We start from the raw sequence: 8,767 nt of genomic DNA on the forward strand, positions 1-8,767 counted from the left end.
AGACAATGCAGGACGGATTAATAATATTTTGTGGGGACCACTGTCTCAAACGACCTGGACAAGGCATCGGCCCACACATTCTTGTCGTCAGGGCGGTAGTGGAGCTCAAACTGGAACTGGGCAAAGAACAGAGACCACCTGGCTTGACGGGGGTTCAGCCGTTGGGCCGTCTGGAGATAGGTGAGGTTCTTGTGGTCAGTAAATATCAGGATGGGATGAGCTGCGCCCTCTAGTAGAGGTCTCCACTCCTCCAGGGCCATCTTGATGGCCAGTAACTCCCGATCCCCAATCGAGTAGTTGCGCTCTGTGGAAGAGAAAAGTTTAGAGTAATAGCCACATACCACTGCCTTGCCTTTGGGACCTCTCTGGAACAGAAGTGCACCAGCACCAACATAGGAGGAGTCCAGCTCCAACGAAAACTGTTGAGATACATCAGGATGATGGAGGGTAGAGGCTGACGTGAAGGCACTCTTCAGGCTATTAAATGCGGATTCTGCTTCTGGAGTCCACACCTTGGCGTTCTTGCCTTTTTTGGTGAGGGTAGAGATGGGAGCTGTCAGTGAGGAAAAGCTCTGGATGAAATGCCGGTAGAAATTCGCGAATCCCAAGCAACGCTGTATGGACCTTAAACCTTGAGGACGTGGCCATTCCAGGACATCCTTTACCTTCTCAGAATCCATCTTGAGACCTTGATCCGAGATGATGTAGCCGAGGAAGGGTAGAGAATTCCTTTCAAACATGCACTTCTCCAGCTTGGCATACAGGCGATTCTCCCTCAATCGCAGCAGAACTTGACGGACATGTCTCATCATTATGACACTCTGTTTGTATGTTTGTAAACAGAAAAGCACGTGGTGCTTTTCTGTTTTCATTCATAGTTTATACTGCTGCGGAAGTGCTGGGCGTCATTTTCGCTGGGCGTGATGCGTGAACAATGCACAAATATCGGACATGTCGTGAGTTTTACGCAGCGGACTCACGCTGCGTGAAAATCACTGACAGTCTGAACGGCCCCATAGAGTAACATAGGTCCGTGCTAGGCGCGTGAAAATCACGCGCGTTGCACAGATGTATTACACGTTCGTCTGAATAAGCCTTAACAATAAGGCCCAGTTCACAGAGTTTTTTGGCTTTGATATTGACTCGGACACTGCGTCAGAATCAGCACAAAACAACTTCCAAAACCGCCAACCATTGATTTAATCTGAAATCAATTGGAGCCAGTCGCGGAAAAAAGAAAAAGCAGCACGTCCTTTCTTGACGCTGTTCCGCCTCTGACCTCCCATCGAAATCAATGGGAGGCAGAAAATGCATTTTTCGCTGTGTTTTTTGTCTGCTGTCCTCAATCGCCACGGGCAAAAAGCGCAGCCAAAAAACGCGGCAAGATAGTGTGGGCAGGTCAAAATCTGCCTCAAAATTCTTTAAGGAATTTTGAGGTAGATTTTTTTCTGCCTGCAAAATACTCTGTGTGAACAGGGCCATACTTAAACAGCACTTTGAGACACTTTACTCACTGTGTCAGAAGAGCTGCTGGCTCCCACTCCAGTCCTCTTCAGGCGATGTCTTCGGTCCAGACGTCCAGTCCTTCACCTCCAGCCAGGCTCCAGGTAAGTTGCGTCCATGTGTGTCCGCGGGTGCGCGCGCTTCGTTCGAGGGTGCGCGCTTCCGGGCATTCGCAGGTGTGTGCGCTCGCGAGTGCACACGCGCGGGCGTTTGCGGGTGTTTGCGGGTGCGCGCGATCGGTACAGCGCGCGGGAGAGCGATGTTTGACGGCCCCCATGACGAGAGGGGGGGCCCACAGCACACGACATTCTTTTGGTGAAAAAAACGGGCCCCATTGCAGGAGCCTGTTTTTTTCTACCGGGCCCCCCTTTCAATTAGGTTTGGCCGGGCCCCTCACATCAGTACCCCTAATACCCCCCTGATGGCGGCCCTGGTCACGGGGATGGACAATTTGGAAGAAAGTCCTACTCCACCTAGAGTTGTCTCTCCAACCAACCCTAGGCTCTGGGGTTTTGGGGGCACAGACGCACAAGATGACCTTGAGGCCGCAATACAGACGGAGTCCCAAAGTGCGTCTGCGTTGTTTCTCCTGGATAGACAACTTGAGATGGTCCATTCTTATAGACTCCTCTGGTGGAACAGCTGATGAAGGGCAGCAGGGGTTGCTGAAATGTAGGAGCCGGCCTAGGGAGTCCTTCCTCCTGACGAACCTCTTGGGACCATTCTCGGATCCTCATGTCAATCCGGGCAGCCAGACGTATGATGTCATCCAGGGTAGATGGCAAATCTCGGGCGGCAAGCTCGCCTTAATTTCAGGGGACAATCCCTGCCAGAATGTAGCCACCAAGGCCTCGTTGTTCCAGGTTAGTTCGGCAGCCAGGGAGGTGTCTTCCTGGCAAAGGATCAGCAGGGATGCAGCAGCCAATGAAACTCTCCCGTGTTCCTCAAATATAGTACGGAAAGTTTGTACGAACCGCTGGAACTCACGAATCTCTAGTCCCTGACGTTCCCAAATTGGGTTCGCCCACGCCAGGGCTTTGCCAGTGAGGAGAGAGATTATGAAGGCGATCGTTACGTCATCAGAAGGGAAGGCCTCTGCATACAATGTGAAGTGAATCTGGTATTGGTTTAGAAATCCCCTGCAGGTCCTTGAGTCTCGAACTTAGCGATGAGGTGATGGCAGAGAAAATCGGGAGTTCGCACTGCCAGGAGGTGTAGTAGGAGGAACAGCAGAGGTCACAAGAGCAAGTGCAGGAAAGGCTGCAGCTTGTGTATCCAGCCGATGGGCAATGATGTTCATCGCCTGGAGGAGTTGGTCTTGTCATGACCGGAGGTCTAGCATACCTGCCCGCATGACTTGTGACGTCATCATGCTCTTGGGTTAACCAGCGGGGTCCATGGCCTGAGCGTACTGTCACGATGGTTGTGTGGACCCACTGGGCCGTACCGCCATAGCGGGATAGCAGCTGGCCAACAGGATACCAAGTAAATGTCTATAGTTTGAATAAGGGTACCTGTGGTAATTCAGACAGTAGCGATGGTTAAGCTCGGCTGGGACCTTGGCAGCAGGAAGACACCCGGCACGATGCAACACAACAGGCGTAATATACGGCACAACACGACTCCAACTCTCTATGGCACAGGAAGAAGGTAGCACGGGATACAGGATACAGGTAGCAGGTACGGGAACACTGGGAACTGAAAAACACTAAGGGACCATTTGAAAAGACTAAGACGGGTAAACACAACAACGCTCAGGCAATGAATGAAGGGGCAGGGCCCTTCTTATAGTCCAGGGTAATAATTTGCTAATTTGACATACTATTGACTATCCCCAGTCGAATAGTTGCGTTCTGCAGAAGAGAAGAGTCTAGAGTAATAGCCATATATCTTTGTCTTGCCCTTGGGACCTTTTTGGAACAGGAGTGCACCAGCACTGACAGAGGAGGCGTCCACCTCCAACGAAAACTGTCTAGATACATCCGGATGATGGAGGGTAGAGGCTGACGTGAAGGCACTCTTTAGGCTATTAAATCCGGATTCCACCTCTGGAGTCCACACCTTGGCATTCATGCCCTTTTTGGTGAGGGTAGAGATGGGAGATGTCAGTGAAGAGAAGTCTGGGATGAATTGTCTGTAAAAATTGGCGAATCCCAGAAAATGCTGTATGGACCGTAAGCCTTGAGGTCGTGGCCATTCCAGTATGGCCTTCACTTTCGGATCCATTTTAAGACCCTGGTCCGAGATTATGTAGCCCAGGAAGGGTAGAGAGCCCCTCTCAAACATGCACTTCTCCAACTTGGCATACAGGCGATTCTCCCTCAATCGCAGCAGAACTTGGCGAACATGTCTCTGATGAGTCAACGGATCTGGAGAGAAAATTTAAGATATCATCAAGATAGAGCACAACACAAACATAGAGGAGATCCCGGAAAACGTCATTGACAAATTTTTGGAAGACCGCGGGGGCATTACATAGGCTGAAGGGCATCACCAGATATTCATAGAGCCCGTCTCAGGTGTTGAATGCCGTCTTCCACTCGTCACCTCGGCGAATCCGAATTAAGTTGTAAGCCCCACACAGATCAAGTTTAGAATTTTTTTTAGCTCCACGTATGCGGTCAAAAAGTTCCGAAATCAACGGCAACGGATATCTATTCTTGACCGTGATCTGATTGAGACCCCAGTAGTCGCCTGGCCAGGGTCGCAGAGAACCGTCCTTTTTCTTGACGAAGAAGAACCCGACTCAAGCCGGGGAGCAGGACTTCCATATGAAACCTCTCTCCAGATTCTCCTTAATGTAGGCGGACATGGACAGAGTCTCTGGCAAGGAGAGAGGGTATACCCTAGCACGGGGAAGAGAAGCATCAGGAGCCAGCTCGATAGGACAGTCACACACCCAGTGTGGAGGCAGCGTCTTCGCCTCCTTCTTGCTGAAGACATCCGAAAACATGGCATAATGAGAAGGCAATCCCATCACGGACTGAGGACGAGGAGGCGTGACTGAATAGATCTGCCCCAGGCAGCGATCGAGGCACTTGGGACCCCACTGGAGAACCTCTCCGGAATTCCAGTCCAGAACTGGGGCATGTAGTCGGAGCCTGGGCAGACCCAGTAGTACAGGATTGACGGCCTTGGGTAGAACAAGAAATTAGATGAGTTCAGTATGAAGAGCTCCCACCTGGAGCCTTAGCAGTTTGGTCACAGCTATAATCGGGTCTGGCAGAGGTAGTCCATTCACCGAGGCAACGATCAATGGCCTCCTTAGAGAGATTGTAGCCAACTGGAGGAGATCCACTAAATTCTTGTGGATGAGACTGGCTGCCAACCCAGAGTCAAGGTAGGCAGAGACCCGGTGGTCCTTCTCGCCGGACATGGCCATGGGGATGGAGAGTTTCGAGGAAAAGTCTCTATACAGCACAGTGTCGCCTAGGGTTGTCTCCCCAGCCAATCCTAGGCATTGGGGTTTTTTGGCTTCCGAGGGCACAGACGCACGATATGGCCTCCGAAGCCGCAATAAAGACAAAGTCCCGAAGTGCGTCTGAGTTGTTTCTCCTGTATGGATAATTTAAGCCGGTTTACTTGAATAGGCTCTTCAGGTGAGCCATCTGATGAGGGTGACGGAAGCTGCTGGAAAGTGGGGGCCAGCCTTGGGAGTCTTCTTTCCCGACGAATCTCCTGGGATCGTTCCCAAAGCCATATATCAACCTGGGTGGCAAGCAAAATGAGGACATCCAGGGTGGATGGCAGATCACGAGCAGCCAATTCGCCCTTGATCTCGGACGACAGTCCCTGCCAGAATGTAGCCACTAGAGACTCATCGTTCCAAGACAGCTCTCCTGCCAAGGTGCGGAATTGATTGGCGTACTCGCCCACGGAGGTGTCCCCCTGTCGCAGGTTCAATAAGGAGGCCGCTGCCGACGACACTCGTCCAGACTCCTCAAACACGGTACGAAATGTCCGGAGGAATCCCTGGAAGTCACGGGTCTCTGGTCCCTGTCGTTCCCAGATCGGATTCGCCCACGCTAGGGCCCTGCCAGTGAGGAGAGAAACAATAAAGGCAATCTTGGCGCCATCAGACTAAAACACTCTGGCATGTAGAGAGAAGTGGTTCTGGCACTGATTGAGAAACCCTCTGCAGGTACTCGCGTCTCCGTTATAACAAGGTGGTAGTGGTAGCGAGAATCGGGGATCAACACTGGTGCTGACAGGAGGTGTTGTAGGAGGATCAGTCGGAACAGGAGCTGAGGCGGCTGCATCTTGTGCGTCTAGACGCTGTGCAATGGAATTCACTGCCAGGAGGAGTTGGTCTTGTCGTCAACGCAGATCTCATAGGTCTGCCTGCATCTCTTGAGACAACGACATAGTCTTAGGCGGACCAGCGGGGTCCATGACCTGAGCTTACTGTCACGTTGGGTACGTGGACCCACTGGGCCATACCGCATTGACGGTATGGCAGCTGGCCAACAGAACACAAGACAAAGTCTATAGTTCTATAGGTGTACCTGTGGTAATTTTCAGACAGTAGCTGGACAGGCTCAGACGAGACTTTGGCAGGAGGCAGGCACCAGGCTTCGTGTAGCGGAGCAGGCGTAGACTCAGCGCAGCATGACTCCAATACTATACAGCACTTGAACCAAGATAACACGGTATACAGGTTACAGGAAGCAGGAGTGGGAACACTGGGAACTGGAAGACACTTAGGGGACCATTTGCATAGATGAACATAGGTAACAACAACAAAGCTCAGGCAAGGCAGAAAGGGGCAGAGCCCTTCCTATAGTCCATGGGCTAATTAACAGATTCAGGTGCGCGCGCTGGCCCTTTAAGACCAGGCACGAGCGTGCGGGCACACCCTATGGGACACAGCAGAGCAAAGCGGAAGTGAGCGTTGGCTTCTCCTGTGGAGGAGATGCGGGCCATCGCTCACTGGACCATGGCTGCGACCGTAAGGGTGTCAGTAAACCTGAAGGTCCGCAGCCATGGATGTTGCACTTAGTACATAAAAACAACACCAGAACAAAGCTCAGTACATAAATACAGCACCTGAACCAAGCTCAGCACATAAATACAGCACCAGAACAAAGCTCAATACATATATACAACACCAGAACAAAGCTCAGTACATATATCCAGAACCAAACTCAGTACATAAATACAGCACCAGGACCAAGCTCAGTACATAAATACAACACATCTAAGCGGCAACACCAACACAAATACAGCTCAATTTAGTGCAACCCCTGCTGTATAGGTTTGTACGGCGTAAAACTACATCTCCCAGCATACCCCGAACAATGGTAAGGATATGCTAGGTGTAATGCCGGGGTAGGGAGACAGACAGGTGAGCTCTAATCTACCCGCCACTCAGTCCCTGCCTACTTGCACAGCCCGTCCTAGGCGACGGCGTACAACTGGGCGACGGTCCCTACGCTCAATATGTGCACGACAGACAAAACAAGACAAGGGTACACAGAAGCAAAGGGAAGTGGGGCAGTTGCCCACGGGAACACCGTGAGCAACAGAGTAGTGGACGAGCCAAGTCAAACCAGGAGTGTACATGGTAGCAAAAGCAGAGCAGGAGAATAGTCAGTCAAGCCAGGGTCAATATGAAGCAGTGACAATGGTAATAGCAGTAACAGCAGAGCCAGGAAACAAGAGAATCACAGGCAAAGGACAAGCAGCAAATGAAGGTATAAGTAGACCAAGGGCAGGAGCTAGAACCATCTGGCCAGGCTGTGAAAGGCTCTCCCACTCCTCAGCTTACCAGCCTGAGTGGTAGCAGATCTAGTCACTCTAGCAGACCTAGGAACAGATGCAGGCTGAGTAACCACGGGTGTTGACACAGAAGCTGTGTCAGGCAAATCCTTTACACTAGGAGTTGCTGTTTCACAAAAAACAATCCTACCACCCATCATCTCGCTGCAGATCATACAGTGACTACAGTACTGATTACTGGCAGAATAAACATTTACATTAAGTGACTAACCGGTGACGTCTTTTCAGATTCTAGTTCTTATTTTTCTCTTTTCTTCTCCATCCGGTCCAGACCTCTATGACAACTTCTTCTGGCCATGGTCCATTTCTGCAGTTTGCTGCTAAGATGTTTTCAGCTTCTCACTTTTCAAACATTTCTGCACCTATAAACGAAGGTAAAATTGTCGTGATGCCACACACTATGCCCTAAATATAAATATAATAGTGCCATATACTGCACCTCTAATTATAATAGCGCCATACACTGTGTCTCTGATTATAATAGCACCATATACTGTGTCCCACACACACAGTGCTCCCTGTGGATAGTGCCCCCATAGAGCCCCCTGTAGATAGTACCCCCGTAGATAGTGCCCTACCTAGATCCCCCTGTAGATAGTGCCCTACATATATCCCCTGTAGATAGTGCCCTACATATAGCCCCCCTGTATTAGTGCCCCACATATAGCTCCCTGTAGATAGTGCCCCACATATAGCCCCCTGAAAATAGTGCCCCACATATAGCCCCACTGTATATAGTGCCTCACATATAGCCCCCCTGTATATAGTTCCCTACATATAGCCCCCCACTTTAGACAGTTCCCTACATATAGCCCCCTTTATAGATTGTGCCCAACATATAGCCTCCCCTGTAGATTGTGCCCCACATATAGCCCTCCCCTCCTGTAGATTATGTGACGCACACTTTTTAAAGAATAAAAACAACTTTACATTCTCACCTGATCCCGTTCCTGCGACGTCCTGTGGCAACGCAGGCCTGCTGTCTTCTGAGCAGGTCTGCTGGTGCTGAACGAAGCAAGTGGTACGATGACGTCATCGCACCGATTGGGTTGTTGAATGGCGCTGATCGGCAGGGCAGAGTGACTGCCCCACCAATCAGCGCCTATAAATAACGGTAGTGGCGCGATGACGTAATCGTGCCGCTAGCGTCTGTGAAAGGCGCTGATTGGCAGGGCAGAATGACTTGAATGCTATAGTGTTTAGGTGGTATTAGTGTTCGCAGAGTGCTATCGCCATTTTTGTATATTGTATTGCCTTGCAGTATGAGGCTTCCTTGCACCTGTATGCATGTTTTGTTTGATCAGCACATTCCAGCAAAATAAAACTTTTTGGATTCATACTTTGACAACGACGTTGTTCATTACAGGCTTGTCTTATTTCAGGGTTTTGCCTTCTTAACGCGTTGTTTTGGGAATTGGTTTCTCTGTGTTCCTGGGGTTCCTCTGCACTCAAAGTTTCTCTTTTTATTTTCTGAGCCAAATATATA

This window comes from Rhinoderma darwinii, chromosome 1 (genome assembly GCF_050947455.1).
Source record: "Rhinoderma darwinii isolate aRhiDar2 chromosome 1, aRhiDar2.hap1, whole genome shotgun sequence".
Lineage (NCBI taxonomy): Eukaryota > Metazoa > Chordata > Amphibia > Anura > Rhinodermatidae > Rhinoderma > Rhinoderma darwinii.